We start from the raw sequence: 17,842 nt of genomic DNA on the forward strand, positions 1-17,842 counted from the left end.
ATGCATTAATTTTACTTTTGCCCAACGGTGATGTAAATGTTTGCATGGATGAATCATAAGTTTTAATTTGATCAATGTTGAGTTAAAGCATGAAATTTTATATATAAATGTTTCTTACTTATTCTGGTGTGGTTTCAGGAGGCAAATGCATTGTGAACATTGCCAACATCCCGACACTCAATGGGACCAATCACCGTGTGTGGCGGGATAAGTATGAATTGGAACTTGCATTGGGAGAGGTCGATTTTGCCATCACCTCACCATGTCCTACTGAGCCAGAGGACCTAGTGAGAGGTGAAAATGAATCTGATGCTGATTTCACTGCTCGAAAGCGTGATCATGCTGAAATAAGAATAAAATATGACCTTAAACATAGGCAATGGACTCTCTCCAACCGCAAGTGCCTGTTGGTGGCCAAGGCCACCATAGAAGAACAGATAATGGACTCAATCCCTGAATGTGCTACTGCCAAAGAATATCTTGAGAAAATCAAGAGTCAGTTTACTGGGTCTACCAAGGCCATAGCAAGTTCACTGATTAAGAAGCTTGTGAATGAGAAATTCACTGGTGGTAGCATAAGAGAGCACATTTTGAAGATGAACACTACGACATCTAAGCTAAAGGAAATGAATTTGAAGGAGGAGGATTTCCTGATTCATTTGATTTTTGCTTATTTGCCAAAAGAATATGACACCTTCATTGTGAATTATAATATGCAGCCTGAAAGATGGGGCATAGAAAGACTCATCTCAATGTGTGCTCAAGAAGAGAAGAGGATAAAGTCCTTACAAGGTGAATCCGCTCATTTTGTGAAGGATAACAAAAGAAAGAACTTTAATGGCAAGAACTCTAAACCACAAGGGAAACCTAAGTGGGATAAGGCCTCTTCCTCCAATTCGTAGGGAAAGAAACCCCAGGATTCTGAGAATCAGCAGTATGGTGGAGCTGAAAAAGATCAGTGCAAGCACTGCTTCAAGAAGGGACACTACAAGAGGGATTGTCCAGACTTCCTGAAATCTCTGCTAAAAAAATGTGATGAATTTATTACATTTGTAGATGAATTCCTGTATTTATGTTATGATAAATCCACTTGGTGGGTTGATTCAGGTGCAACTACTCATGTTGCAAATTCCTTACAGGGGTTAAGTGGGACGAGAACTTTGCAAAGAGGAGAAAGAACGATTAAAGTTGCAAATGGAGTGCAAGCCAATGTTGAAGCCATTAGAGTTTTTTCTTTAGAATTGAATAATGGTTTTGTACTTAGACTTAAAGAAGTACTTTATGTTTCCTCTTTGCGTAGAAATTTGATAAGCGTTTCGAAACTTGATGATGATGGAATTGATTGCCATTTTGGTGATGGCAAGTGTAAGATACTGGTTGATAATAAATGTGTTGGTCTTGCCTTCCGACAAGACAAGCTTTATTTATTATCTCTTGCTGAGAATGCGAACAATGTATGCGATGAGAATGTGAATGATTCCCCATCTGCGAATGTAACTAAGAAGCGGAAGAGAATTGATAATGTCTCTTCGAAATTATGGCATTGTCGCTTGGGCCATATTTCGAGGGGGAGAATAGAACAATTGGTTAAGGAATCAATTCTCCCGCACTTAGAATTTTCAGATTTAGAACAATGTATTGATTGCATCAAAGGAAAGTATGTCAAGAAAATTAAGAAAGATGCCAAACGAAGCACATGAATTTTAGAAATAATCCACACAGACATATGTGGTCCTTTTCCTGTGAAAAGTGTGGATGGTTATACTCGTTTATAACATTCACATACGACTACTCTCGTTATGACAATATTTATCCAATTATAGAAAGATCGGAAACATTGGATAAATTCAAAATATTTAAAGCTGAAGTTGAAAATCAACACAATAAGAAAATCAAGATAGTACGATCAGACCGAGGTGGAGAGTACTATGAGCGACATACCCCATATGGCTAAATTCCTGGACCATTTGCAAGGTTCCTATAGGAAAATGGCATAGTTGCTCAGTACTCCACACCGGGGGAGCCTCAGCAGAATGTAGTGGCTGAAAGACGTAACCGTACCTTAATGGATATGGTAAGAAGCATGATGAGTTACTCCACATTACCGATTAGTTTATGGATGGAGGCACTGAAAACCGCCATTCACATACTTAATCGAGTACCAAGTAAATCGGTGCCTAAAACACCGTATGAATTATGGACAGGAAGGGGACCCTCACTTAACCATTTGCGTGTGTGGGGCTATCCGGCTGAGGCAAAAGTGTTTAACCCAAACATAGAAAAGTTAGACTCCAAGACAGTCAGCTGCCATTTTATTGGATATCCAGAAAGATCGAAAGGATATCGCTTCTATTGTCTTGACAGACATACGAAGATTGTAGAAACAAGACACGTTGTGTTCTTAGAGGATAACATGATCAGGGGGAGCATGGTAGCATGAGAAATCAGCCTACAGGAGAAGCGGGTACATGTACCCACTCCGATGGTTGAAGAACCATTCTTCACGCTACCTGCTGCTGTTGCACCGACAGTGCAGGACACTGTAGTGCCAACACCTATTGCAAGTTCTCCCATGGCGACAATGAATAAACATGAGGAACCTGTCCTTGAGGAACCTATCCTTGAGGAACCTATAGAACCAAATGTTGCACATGAGGAAGAACAACAACATTCCAATGTGGAACAAGTGCCGGAGGCACCTAGAAGGTCTCAAAGAATAAGAAGATCAGCTATTACTGATGACTATAAAGTTTATGAAACAGAAGAATGTCAGATGGGGGATGATCCCACCTCATTTGAAGAAGCCATGAGAAGCGACCACTCATCAAAGTGGCTTAAGGCCATGGAAGATGAATTGAAATCAATGAGTACTAATAAAGTTTGGGACTTAGAAAATATTCCTAAAGGAGCCAAAACAGTAGGCTGTAAATAGGTCTACAAAACGAAATATGACTCCAAAGGGAATATAGAAAGATTTAAAGCGCGACTTGTGACGAAAGGCTTCACGCAAAGAGAAGGGATTGATTACAATGAGACGTTTTCTCTAGTCTCATGTAAAGATTCCTTCAGAATTATAATGGCACATGTAGCCCACAATGATTTGGAGTTACATCAAATGGATGTAAAGACGGCTTTCCTAAACGGGGATTTGGAAGAAAATATTTATATGGCACAACCGAAAGGTTTTGTCATAAAAGAAAAGGAAAATATGGGATGCCACCTGAAGAAATCAATCTACGGATTGAAGCAAGCTTCAAGACAGTGGTATTTGAAGTTTGATAGAACGATAAAAGGTTTTGGATTTAAAGAAAATGTTGAGGACAATTGCATTTATGCAAAGTTCAAGAATGGAAAGTACATATTCCTAATTTTGTATGTGGATGATATCTTACTTTCTAGTAGTGATATCAATCTACTAATGGAAACGAAGAAATTCTTGTCCTCAAACTTTGATATGAAAGATCTCGGTGAGGCCTCATTCGTTTTGGGAGTAGAGATTCACCGAGACAGGAGAAAAGAGGTTCTAGGATTATCGCAAAAGGCATATATAGAAAAGATCCTGAAGAAATTTAGTATGCATGCGTGCAGTCCTTCACCTGCTCCTATAGTCAAGGGCGATAGATTTGGGGAACATCAGTGTCCCAAGAACCAATATGAAATTGACCGAATGAAAGCGGTACCGTATGCTTCAGCTGTTGGAAGTTTACAATATGCTCAAGTGTGTACACGCCCGGACTTAGCTTTTGTTACCGGGTTACTTGGCAGATATCAAAAGAATCCAGGAATTGAACATTGGAAATTAGTGAAGAAAGTTTTGCGTTATTTGCAGGGTACGAAAGGCCTCATGCTTACGTATAGAAGATCTGATTCCCTGCAGATAGAGGGGTATTCAGATTCTGATTATGCGGGAGATGAAAGAAAATCTATGTCAGGATATGTATTTACTCTCGCATGAGGGGCTATATCGTGGAAAAGCTCCAAACAAACCGTAACTACATCCTCGACAATGTATGCCGAGTTTGTAGCATGCTATGAGGCAACGGGGCAGGTGAATTGGCTGAAGAAATTCATACCTGGATTGAAAGTGATTGATAATATAAATGAACCACTGAGATTGTATTGTGATAACAATCCAGCGGTACAGTACGCTCACAACAATAGGTCAAGTGGTGCTGCCAAACACATTGACATAAAGTACTATGTTGTGAAAGATAAAGTTCAGGATCATATAATAAATCTTGAGCATATAAGTACAGAGAAAATGCTCGCGGATCCGCTCACAAAAGGCTTACCACCCAACGTATTCAGAGAACACGTAGCCGGCATGGGTTTAAGGGAAAGCCTATGATTCCCGAATATACGAAGGGCCCAAAGAAAGTTTACATTTCAAAACGGAGAAGTGTATTGTGGCTGTTAGTCTAACGGCACTAATTGCTGTGACGATGGGACAGTTCTATGCACTAATCTGTGATAAAATAGGATGGAAGCAAGAAAAATATGAATCGAAAGTTTTGAGTAAGAATTAAGAACGAAGAAAGTGATGAGAGATCAAGGAGGAGAATGTTGGATTGATCTCCCACGCCATTAGGCCCAACGGCCTTTGGGCCTTGTTCTCACGCCCTAATCGGGGGCGCCCAACCCTACATGATTGGTGGGCCCCCGTCGCACAGCGCTATAAAGGAAAGGTGGGGGCCGGGGCTCGCAGGACGAGGTTCACCGCGCCGCCAGACACCTCACCGACATCCTAATCCTAACCCGGTCTTGAGAAAGGGCGCTGCCAGAGACGGGAAGCACCACCGACGTCGGTAACGCCACCCCGACGCACTCGCCGCCGCCAAGGACGCCACTGCACCGACTCCTCTCTCCACCGAACGTCGCTGCCGGCGCGCAGATGGCATCCGCGAATGAGGCCGCGGCCGGCGCTTCCACCACTCCGACTGCTTCGACCACTACGGCCTTCGATGGTCTGCGACTTCCTACTCCACCTACCCCTTTTCTTCCTTTTATATCTCTGTAGTTCATGCATTAGGTTTTGTGTATATACTGTAAATCTTGAACATGTATTTCTATTCTGTATACCCGATCTGGTGAACTTGACTCGATTGAGTCCTAAGAAATCTAACACGGGTACCTCCGCAGCCTGTTCGTCGGCGCCCGGATGGCCGAAGAGCTCCGCGCCGTGGAGCAGGAGATCGACATGTTCATCCGCCTCGTCCCGCTTATGGCGCTTGTCGACACTACACATGAACGCCGGGTCACGGTAGGTCCTGTTTTAGCTTGTTGATTAGTTTTGGCAGTTCATGAAACATGTGTGAACATGTGATATGTATGGCTATTAAGAACAGCTTATTATAGGGCCATTCATTTTGTCTATAATCCGATTGAAGTAGCATCGACAAACTAATTCTGTAGAAGTTAGTACCACTGAATTCATCAAATGTTCTTTTATATGTGTGTATAATTAATTTTTAAAAAAATAAACAGGTTAGACCTATAGATAGATGACATCAGTAATACTTCTTGACTTCTTTTTTTTTTTACAACAATACTTCTTGAGTTTAAAGTCTTTGTCCACCAGCAGGCTGCTGAAGGAGTGCCAGTTGTAATCATGAATGGGTCAAGCCATCATCACATCAGGTTTTATTTTGTTTATTAAATGTAGTTGATTAAAAGTCAACAAATTGATTCCTCGCATAATTCAAATCTATGTCATGCCTTTGAAGAAATTGGCAACATGAAAATGAAACCATGTGGATGGAAAGAATAGATAATCATCGATCATAGTTGGTCGAGATCACAGAGTTCGTGCAAAAGTTCTGTTTTGGGGCTTATGTAGTAGGTCAGTCAACTTGAATCAACTACTTTTTAGATGGACCCAACTATGAATTTTCTATATGAGTTTAACTGTGACTTTGTTTGACTTTAGTTTTTTCTTGTTTCAAAAATAAAACTAATGCCTTGTCCATATGGCCACCTACTCCCCCTGTCAATTGGTGTCAATCTCTAGTCATATGTAATCATGCCATCAGTTTTTTTCTGTTTTACACACCATTATTTTTTGTTTTTTATAATTATATGTTTTCAAGTTTGCATTGTTTAAAAATAATGTTCAAACCATTGATGGTTTTGGCATAATGATCAGATTTCCAAGAAGTGTTGAGGACTTCACCAGAATACAAGTTCAAGGAGCTCCTAAAATTTGTAATGTTGCAAAACAACCGTTTGCAGGTAGGTAGTTACCTCTGATAGTATGATTTCCTTATGCTCTTAGTCGTGGACTAAAAACATATCAAGAGACTGAAATTTTCATTTCAATGTTATCGCTTCAAGAATCTCTAATGCTTTAACTGTTGTTGATACTCCATGTTTTTGAACATACTGCAACGGAGAGAATAAAAGTGCTCGTGTGACTAGTTTTAATAAACTTGTACCACTTTCCTGTACCACACAGAATCTCATGCATCATATAGAAAGAAACACTAGTTTTAATAAACCTGTTGGTTTAATAAACATGTTCGCTTGTTGGTTTCAGCTAGCCCAAACCAGTCAGCCAACAGTGTTTTCCTCTCACAACAAACCAGCACCAGCCAGTCTAAACCAGCACAGAAATCAACCAGCGAACAGGCAAGCATGAGTCATGGAAGAGCACTAAGCTAGCTAGTAGTACTAACATATATTTAAGATACATATGCGAACTCTAACCTGAAGTCCTACACTTGTCTTCGAATATGATGGTCTATCAAAGAAGCTTGATTGTTCTCACTGTACTTCTTTATTAGCTTAGCCAGATGAGTCCTGCAGTTCCACCGGTGACAAGGATATACCATAATTTCAGGAGCAATTGATTTGCAAGGACAGAAGATTCTGGACACTGAAGAACTGTTGGAGCTCTGTACCCGTACTGAAGAGAGTTGCTCAGGATTCAGAAAGTTTGAATTCTCTCAGATTGTCGATGCTACCGACACATTCTCAGAGGATAGAAACGTTGGGTGGGGTGGTTTTGCTAAAGTTTACAAGGTAATTATAACCCCAAATAGAATGAACTAACAAAATGAATGCTTGTACGCATTATCTTCCAAATAAGTAATGCTCTAGTAGTCTATTTTGACATAGTATAGTTCAAGCTTTATTTGTCACACCCGATTTTAAGAATAAAATAGGAATGCATAAATTTTATGTGCGTCCAGAGATCAGTCGCACACATAAGCTGACAAATTATAAAGTATCATCATAGTGTTTATTACAACGCGAACAATAATTCATTACAATAATATCAAGTCTATCATGAAAGCAGAAGAACTAAATATCAACATCGACTGGTGAAGCACAAGTCTAGTAATCCTCAGGATAGTCCTCATAATCATTGCCATTGTTACCTATTTGGGATTTTTATCAAATAATAAAAATAAACAAGTGTAAGTACATCTCATACTCAACAAGAATAATATGGGTTTATGAAGCTCAAGAGGCTGACACTGGTTTACTGCGGTTAGCATTTTATTAAGACAAAGTTTTAGCACTATATTAGCATTTAGATGCGGCCAAGCCTCAATTAAACCACATGATCATAAACATCAGTAATAGTCATCATTAGAATTATCATCATTAATAACATCATCATCAAGTGAGCAACTATTCTGTCAGTTTTTTGGGCCGCTCGTGTCCGTGATACCAGTTTTAATACTCTGCAGAGTTTGTACACTTTCACCACGAGCCGTGATTTACCCTTTCGCCCGAGGTAGTTAGTCTCTTAACCCCCTTCCTAGGGAGGTCGGTAGGGTTTACTATGAAGCCTTTCAAAGGTTTTCCTAATAAATTAGTAACCACTAGGTTTTCCTGGCAAGGGAATATAGAGCCCCCTTCTGAGGCACATTTCGCGTGTGCTATATACATAGAGGACAGAGGCCGCACTATACTCAGCTCGGCAGGCCCCATTTGCGCCCTTTCAGGGTAACTACTAACAAGCTAGAAAAGGTCCCTACTACTTATAGCACCCCCGGTTGGACTGTATGTCCCAACTTTTACCAACAAATAAGTCCTTAGGGAGGACCAAGAGCATCTTGTACAAAAGCCAATTGCTCTCTCGTTCTATCATCCAGATGCTAAGAGCAAGTTTTACCATTCGTTCCATAGAACCATTAATCATCATTCAGATCATGTATAGTTAATTTAAGCGCTAGCAGCTACCCATATGCAGGTATAACCTATCGGTAATCAAGGTACAAGGTAACAATAACTAGAAGATCCTTACGGATATCAAATTAGACACATGCACATGACTAAATAATTAAATGGTGAATAGGACAAGGATGTAAGTGTTACACCCTAAATTATTAACTAAAACATGTCATGAGCATCATGTTTATATGTTAGTACATGTGATAAAGTGTGTACATTAATATCTTGTAACCTAAAATGACTAATAAAAATGTTAAACGAAAGTTGATTCAATACCTCATGTATATCAAGTAGGGTTTAAAACTAATTTTTATTGAACAAAAATGCTATAGAACATATATGTGGCGCTTAAATAAAGTTTGGAATTTGAACTTTGTAAGATGACAGTGAAATACTTGCTGTTAAAAAATGATATTACTAACTACTATTTCTACTGGCCTATAAATTGCAAATTGAAATCAAGTTCAGCTCAAAAACTTAGAAAAATTTTCAAGTTTGTCAACAGCTAGACATTGCTATGTTTAGTAAATTATTTTGAGAGATTGGATTAAGGGGTGGTGTAGTGTTATATCTCGATTTGATAGTCTCATATGCCATCTTGAGCATAGTGAAGATGGTTTAGGTTCAGAAGCAAGCTGTTTAGTTTTATAGGTGTTTTAAAATTCATGCACTACATGGTCTCGGGACTGGTTTGCCACGTGGGTGCGGTCACCACGCTCAGGCGCTCGGTGTCGCCACGCTGACTGTCTCGCGCGCACGCATGCTGCCGCTCAGTGGCCGGCCACGGCTGGTCTGGCCTATCTATGGTCTAGCCGCCGCTGGCTCCCGATCGCAAACGCACGCGCCTGTCTGCTAGCGCCTTTGCGTGGGCCTCCACGATCACGCCAACCGCATCCCGCCTAGGTGAGGCCGAGCCGAGCCCACCTACCGTGCCCTGTCTCTCTCTCTTTTTTCTTTCTTCCTCTATTGCCACCGTCGAGCCGCGCCATCAAATTACCTAGCGAGCCATCACCTCTATTCAATTCATCGCATCCACGGCTTCACCATCACGCACTCTCGCTGCCCGACGCCACGCAGCCATGAAGAAGGCACTGCCAAGCTCTAATTTTGGAGTTTCCCCGGCGCCGTGTCGATAAGGCCGCGTCCGGTCGTGGATGTGGGCAGCCCTCCTACTGTCTCTTCCGAGCCAATTCACCTGCACCACTAGCTTCACCTTGCCCCCCTCTCCACCTTGTGCACGCCAGTGGAACCGCTACCTGCCTCCCTATCGCCACTGACATGACTGTGCCATCGTTGTGCACCGCCGCACGACTTGGCCGCACGTGGCCACACCTCCACCATCCTCCACCCCAACCGTCACCTCGGCTAGGTCCACGGTAGTCTACTGATGCTCCCTTGCTAGCTAGTTAGGTTCTTAGGTGCTCTAGATCATCGGGGCAGTTGCGCTGCCATCGCGGATGGCCACACGTCGCTACAGCTCGCTTCAGCGCTTCTCGTCGCCTCGTGTTGCTGCTTGGTGTAGGCAGTTGGACCGTAGTTGAAGGTCAGCCCGACCGACTGGCCAGCATGAGCCTCTGGTGGCCGGCACGGTCGTGCCGTGTCATCGCCCGCCGCCGGGGGTGGTGCGCGCGAGTGAATTAGGGAAAGTCCAAGGGGTTAAGTGAAAATGTTTGAGAGAGGGGAAAATAGTGTTAGTACTTAGTTATAATTCGGGAGAAGTTCGAGATCTCTTTTGCAAAATCGCCAGCGCGCAGTGGGATTCCCCCGCCGTAGGCTGTCTGACGCTATGGGCCGGCCTCACGTGGGCCACACCGCACGCTCGCTGCGTCGCGTGGGCCGCACGTGTGGGCCACGCGGGTTAATTCATTTTTCTTTTTCATAAGGAATTAGAAATAGTTTTCTAATTTAATTTTAGAGCTAATCTTTGGTAAATCATGTAGGTGTCCAAAAATTGCGAAACAAATTTTGTTAGGTTTTTAAAATTGTGCTCTAGCTGTTAGTGTATTTAGTTCATATATGTACATGTTGATACCAGGAGCTATTAAATCATTTGAAAATTTTAATATTGTTAGGAGAATTATTGTTGGAATTTTTGTGGTAAAATTTGGTGATAGCTTTATCCTGAAATTTTTATAGTAGCTTCATTGTATTATTATGTACTCACTATAATTTTTGTAGCTTTAGAATAGACTAAGCATTAGGGTAGTTAAATGCTCTTTGTTTCAAATATACATTAAATCATTAGTAGAAATAAAGATATATCATTCATTTGTAAAGCTAGGTGTTTGTTAGTTGAACCCAATACTTTGCTCGATAAATATGATAGTTAGTTGAGTACCTTAGTCATTAGAGCTAGCTTAGTAGCTTAGTATGCATATTTTAGTCTAAGAGTTGTCGTTGTCTAAATGCTAAGTGTTGCATCATCATTGCATGCATGTAGAGAATGAGTTGGCGGAGATAGTGATCATCGGCTGATCACAAGTTCGAGGAGATCATCGAGGAGTACGAGGAGGAGATTCTCGTACAGGAGGAGGTCCCGAAGCCACCACTGATTGACTTCGCTCTGCGCCTGTCCCAAGGCAAGCCCCGGTGCATAACCTTTATTTTTGATAATCACTGAATATATATATGTGATGTGCATTTACATAACAGAAATTTTATGAAAACCACATGCATAGATATATCTATCCTATGAATCTTACTAGTATATGTTTAAGTAGCTGCTATGCTTAGGTTTTCGATAGCGTGAGTAACATGTTGTTACTCATAATAGGTGATTATTATTACTCTCATAATAAAATGATGAAAGAAAAAATGAAGACATTGTAGGGATATGGTATGGGTATTGGTGAGTGTATCAGGTTGTGTCCCATGGCCAACAGGGGCTTAGCTTGGTTACACTGTTTTCCTTGTTCGTGTCGAATTAAGGACCGTCCATTGCTGTGGATGGTAGTCAGATCATAGAATTATTATCCTGAGCACATACTTGCTTATGGGAGCGGGAAGGACTTGTTACGCTCTTATCATGGGTTCTGGCTCTTTCCTGGACCGACTGATTGGAGACGGGGAATGGTGGAGGTCTAAGCACCATACTGAGACCGGGGCTCAAGTGTGGGGGCTTAGAGTTCAAATTTGGACAGGGACCTAGATCCCGTGACAGGAGTGGAATGGGTTGGTCTTGTTTGTACCTAGGGTATAAATAGGGGCGTGTGTTTCGGAGTACCTAGCTAGGATACATTGGTTCGCAAATCGCTATTTCTATAAGACGATACGACTTGGATATGGTCTAGCACCTGTAGTAAGAACTGGAAGATGGAAGATGGTGAAATGGTTCTGATTGCTTAACCCTTGCTTGAAAGTAGAACATGTGCTTACCTAGAATGGTTAGCTAATGAAGTAATCATGACTACTAATTAAACTTGATCTTAAGGACATACTTCTAGTAATGCTTTTTGCAAACAAAAAGAAAATAGCAATCCCATATTGCGTATCATATCTTTGAGAGTCGGGAAAACTATTCCCACTAGTCGGGTAAGTCTTGTGAGTACATTGTGTACTCAGGGTTTATTTTACCCCTATTGCAGGTGCAGCTTGAGGAGTAGCTCTTGTGTGGAGGATTCTTCTAGTGGGCATAGATGGATCCTTGTATCATTTCTGCTAGATGTTTATTTTCATTTCGTTGTTTAATTATCGCACTCTGAACTCTGGTATTGTAATAAATAATTTCCAAGAACTCTTGTTGTATGAAATGGACTAAGTATTGTAAGCTCGTACTCATTATCAGATTTTGGGGGTAAAATGGGGATTTATTTGAGTTCTCCCATGGGGTATGGTCGACGGAACTATCCGGTGTAGCTAACTTTCAGGGTGCTTAGTGTCTAGTGGAAGACAAGCGTCTTCTAAAAGCATGTTATTTCGGGCGGTTCTACCACAAAGGAGATCACATGCTATACTTACCTTGCTCAAAGTTTCCCTGCTGGTTCTGGTCGTCAAAGTAGCACTCTTGTTCACGCATGAATTGCTCACCGTTTATACTTGATCACCACATCAACATACAAGCATCCACAGGCAATCATGCATAGCAAACAAAGACTATAGATTTGAACAGTACACCAATAGAGATAAAACAAGATAAAGGTTTATAAAATGAATCTACGTCTCGCTAAAAACACACAGACACGAAGATCACAAAAATCAGAGCTAAAACATGAAAGTTACGAGTTAAACAAGATTTCCTATAGTAGTTTAATAGATTAATTCTAACCATAAATTTTAAATAGTGGAAAACATGATTAAAAGTACCATAAACATGTAGATTACATAACTACGAACCTAACACAACTTGAACGGATCAAATCGGATCTAAAACGGGTGAGATATGGTGAAAATGGCTCCGAATGGCAAAACCATAAATAATGCGATCTATTTTTGTAATAAAATAAATCAAAATTCGGGGTTTTGCCATGCTAAGGGGTATGGATGAATCTGATCCATTGGATCTGATCTAGATGGACTAGATTAGAACGGAGAGAGATGAGCAATGGCCGGAACAGGCCTCCAGCGGCGGCACAACCATGGCCAGCGGTGAGACTTCGCCGACACGCACGAAATAGGGCCCTACGGGCCACGATTTGACGAACCAAGAGCACTGGGAGATAGCAGGGATGAAGGCAACCTCACCCTGGTGTATAACGTGGCCAAGGAAAGAAGCCAGCGAGGTGACGGACATGGCCGGTGGAGAGAAAAGGTCGCCAGCGCGCGTGAGACTGGCCCTAGAAGCCACTGATTTGACCCGAGAAATGCACGAGAAGCAAGAGGAGGAAATAGGGATCTGACCACATGAAAAATGAAGGTGAAGACGAGTCGAAGATGGTGAACAGCTCGAAATGGCGAACGGAGCCTCCCTACGACGGCGAGGGTTAACGGGGTCCAGAGCATGGTAGAGATCAAAGGGAGGGGCTAGACACATCCTTCACCTCATAACGATGAGCGGCAAGGGATCGGAGACGACACAAGGGCTCCCAATGATGGGTGCGGCATCAGCGGTTGCGAGCTAGGGTTGTAGACGGCACTGTGAGCTCGGTGGATGGGAAAAGAGAGTCCGAGGGGGGCGAGGCGGTGGCTTAAGTAGAGTGCCTAGGCGCACGTGCAGGAGGCCAATGACACCGAAAAAGCTTGGGCGTGTGGTGGCACGATAAGCTATGGTGGCGTCTAGATAAGGGAGAAATCCTCCCATCTTCAGCGGGATGTTAGGGATGGCATGAGGTAAAAGGAAGCGCTGATAGGTGGACCCCGCGCAGTCAGTGAGACAGAGGGGGAAGAGAGGGATAGAGCTAGGGGCACACCTAGGTTGGGCTAGGGCCAGCAGGCCGATGTGGGCCACTGGGTGCACATAGTGCCGAAGAGCGGTAGAGCGGGCCAGCATTGGATGGATGGGCCACCAGGCCAAAATGAAGAAGGGAGAGAGATGGATTCCTTTGCCATTTTATTTTCATAAATGATTTTCCAAATCCATTTTCAAAAGAATCTGAATTCCTTTTCAGTTTTGGTCAAAACCAATCATCACAAAAATGAATATGCAGCAGCATGAATGCATCTACATGTATCTAGCCTTATATTTGATTTTAATTTCATAAAAAATATTATTTCCCTAGGTTTAAATGCTCACAAAATGCATAAATAAATCAATTTCATCTATTTTGAAATGATGTAAATTTTAGGGTGTTACAATTCTACCCCCCTTAAAAGAATCTCATCCTTGAGATTGGATGGTGCTTACTCAAACAACTATAGATATGCTTTCCTCAGATCCTCTTTACTTTCCCAAGTAGCCTCATCCTCAAGTGTATCGATTCTACTATACTTTACACATCTTTATAACTCGACTCCTTGTAACTCTTTCTATTGTCTCTAAGATTTTTACCGGGTACTCCTCATATGTTAGATCTTCCTTAACAACAAGTTCTTCTAAGGGGATTTGCTCTTCTGGTACTCGTAGACACTTCTTTAATTGAGACACATGAAACATATCATGCACACCTAACAGACTCTTAGACAATTCTAGTTGGTAGGCCACTTCTCCACGTCTCTCTAGAATTTTGAAGGGACCAATCTACCTTGGTGCTAACTTTCCCTTCATATTGAACCTCTTCACACTTCTCATTGGAGACACCTTCAAGTACACATAATCCCCTACTTCGAAAGTCAAATCTCTTCTACGAGTGTCAGCATAGCTCTTCTGTCGAGACCGTGCCACTCTCAAGTTGTCTCTAATCATCCTCACTTGTTCCTCGGCATTTCTAAGAACATCCGGTCCAAACACTTGAGTCTCTCCTGTTTGATTCCAAAGCAGTAGGGTACTACACTTACGTCCATATAAAGTCTTGAAAGGTGTCATCTTGAGACTCTTCTGGTGACTGTTGTTGTATGAGAACTCAGCATATGGCAAACTCTTAGCCCAACTAGTATCATATTGCAATGCATAAGCTCTCAACATGTCTTCCAAAGTCTGGTTGATCCTTTCAATTTGCCCATCAGTTTGGGGGTGATAAGCAGAACTAAAATTCAACTTGGTTCCCAAAGAGCTCTGTACCTTCTGCCAGAATTGCGATGTAAACTGAGTACCCCTATCAGACACGATCTTCTTCAGGATTCCATGCAGGTACACTATCCTTTCTATATATAGCTCTACTAGTCTTGCTCCTAAATAGGTAGTCTTGACTGGTAGAAATTGGGCAACTTTAGTAAGAAGATCCACTATTACCCATATAGAATCATAACATCTCTGCGTGCGAGGTAATCTAATAATAAAATCCATTCCAACTTCTTCCTACTTCCACGTAGGTATCATCATCGATTGTAACAATCCTATAGATCTTTGGTGCTCAGCTTTCACCCTTTGAGAAGTGTCAGACAAGGCCACATACTCTGCCACATCTCTCTTTAATCCATACCACCAATACTTCTCTTTAAGATCCAAGTACATCTTGGTACTTCCATGGTGTATGGAATAAGCTGACTCATGGGCTTCTCATAGAATTGCATCATGGATGGTCTTCACTTCAGGTACATATATCCTTTTCCCAAACCATAGAGTGACATTCTCATCTATCATGAAACCTGGTGCCTTTACAATCACTATATTCTCTGCTATCTCCTTGAGTTTCATATCCTCAATTGACCCTTGCGAATCTCTTGCTCCAAGGTAGGCGTCACTTCTAGCTCCATAGCATTAATGACAATGCTTAGGTTCAGTTGCTCAAACTCTGCACATAACTCCTCAGTCATTGGTGTCACCTGAACCTCATTAACATAACTTTTTCTACTAAGAGCATCAGTTACAACATTTGCTTTCCTAGGATGATAGTGCACCTCCAATTCATAATCCTTAATCAATTCCAACCAACGATGATGCCTCAAATTCAGATCTGACTGGGTAAAGATGTGCTTTAAGCTCTTGTGATCAATATAGATGTCACTCTTATGTCTGATCAAATAGTGTCTCTAGATCTTCAAAGCATGAACCACTGCTGCTAACTCCAAGTCATGAGTGGGATAGTTCAGCTCATGCTTCCTCAACTGCCTAGATGCATACGCCACAACTCTTTCTTCTCACATAAGAACACATCCGAGGCCCTAGCAAGATGCATCACAATAGATAGAGAATTTCTTACTCAAGTCTGGCAAAACCAACATTGAAGCTACAGTCAATCTCTTCTTCAACTCCTCAAAGTTAACTAGGCACTTATCAGACCATATAAACTTAGCATTCTTCTCTAACAGGGCTGTCATAGGCTTGGCAAGTTTAGAAAACCCTTCGATGAACCTTCTATAGTACCCAACCAATCCCAAGAAGCTATGAATCTCACTCACATTGCTTAGTGGTTTCCAATTCAACATGTCTTCTACCTTGCTTGGATCCACTACTATTCCACCATTAAAGACAACATGACCCAGGAAAGAGACTTTCTTCAACCAAAACTCACACTTGCTCCGCTTAGCATATAACTTGTGCTCTCGAAGCTTCTGCAAGACCAATCTTAGATGTTCAGCATGTTCCCCTTTAGTCTTGGAGAATACCAATATATCATCAATGAATACCACCACAAACTTATCAAGAAATTCCATGAACACCTTATTCATTAAGTACATGAAGTATGCAGGTGCATTGGTCAAACCAAATGACAACTATGTACTCATACAACCCATACCTCATAGTAAATGTTGTCTTGGATATGTCAGAGCGTCGAATCTTCAATTGATGATAACTAGAGCGAAGATTAATCTTCAAGAACACACAAGCACCTATCAACTGGTCAAACAAGTCATCAATCCTTGGCAATGGGTACTTGTTCTTGACAGTAACTTCATTAAGTGACCGATAATCAACACACATTCTTTGAATACCATCCTTCTTGTCAACAAAGATAACCGGTGCTCCCTAAGGTGAAGAACTAGGATGGATAAAACCCTTCTCCTACAACTCCTTCAATTGTTTCTTAAGTTCCTCAAATTCATTAACCCCTATTCTATATGGATGCTTAGCTATGGGTGCAGTTCTAGGTAATAATTCAATAATAAACTCAATGTCGCAGTTAGGTGGCTACCTAGCAAGTCATTAGGGAAAACATCTAGAAACTCGTCCACAACATGGTCCTGTTGGTTGACATTATCATTTAGCTGGTTCACTATAGCTGTCTATTGCTCTTGCACTACAACATCGACACTGATTCTATCTCCCTTTGATGTTGTCAGAACTACTACCTTCTCCTGACACTGGATCACTGCTCGGTGTTGCTTCATCCAGTCCATACCCATAATAACATCGATACCTGTAGTTCTCAACACAATAAGGCTCGCGTTAAAGTCTACCCCCTTAGAGAAATACTAGCTGAGGGACAGCAATAAGAAGCTGGCATGCTACCGCCCAGTGAATTTACTAGTATGGGATCTTTCATGGCACATAAAGGTATGTTATGCATTCTAACAAAAGCTTGTGAAATGAAAGAATGTGAAGCACCTAAATCAAAAAGAAAGGTAGCTGAGATAGAGTTGACACTGAACATACCTAGCATGACCTCAGGCGCCTCTTGTGCAGTATCAACAGACACATGGTTCACCTTTCTAGTATTTGGTGGTAGCTGATATCTCCCTTTCTGATTACTGTTCTAACCCTGGGGTACCTGCTGATTCTGCTTCTTAGGATAGTTATAAGACATGTGGACCTCTTTGCCACAATGGAAACACTTATTGGGGGTGTTCGGGGCACTAGTCTTCATGGGGGTACTATTGGGGTTCCCTTGATGTGGTGTCTGCTGACCACCTTGCTACTGGTTTTGCTGCCGCTGATGTTGAAACTAGTTGCACTGCGGGTATGGAGCACGGTTCCACTGATTAGATGGACCCTGGTACCTCTGCTGAAAGCCTTGCTATGGGTTGGCATGCCGATGAGTGTTGCTTTCATAAGCCTGTCCCTGAAGTCTCCTTTTCTTGGTGTCTATCTCCTTACTCTTATTATCAATCATAATAGCGTGATTCACTAAGGCTTGGAAATTAGGGTAGGTGTTAGACATGAGCTGGAGCTAGAGACCATCATACAACCCCTTGAGAAAGAGACGCAACTTCTAGTGGTCCTCAGCTACTTCATTAGGGGCGTAGCATGACA

The 17,842-nt window shown here is 41.8% G+C and overlaps 1 pseudogene; it reads left to right on the forward strand.

The window, feature by feature from the left end:
• LOC136529862 (cysteine-rich receptor-like protein kinase 10) overlaps positions 1 to 17,842 on the forward strand; it is a 34,749-nt pseudogene that overhangs the window by 2,260 nt on the left and 14,647 nt on the right.

The sequence above is a fragment of the Miscanthus floridulus genome, chromosome 19 (genome assembly GCF_019320115.1).
Source record: "Miscanthus floridulus cultivar M001 chromosome 19, ASM1932011v1, whole genome shotgun sequence".
NCBI lineage: Eukaryota > Viridiplantae > Streptophyta > Magnoliopsida > Poales > Poaceae > Miscanthus > Miscanthus floridulus.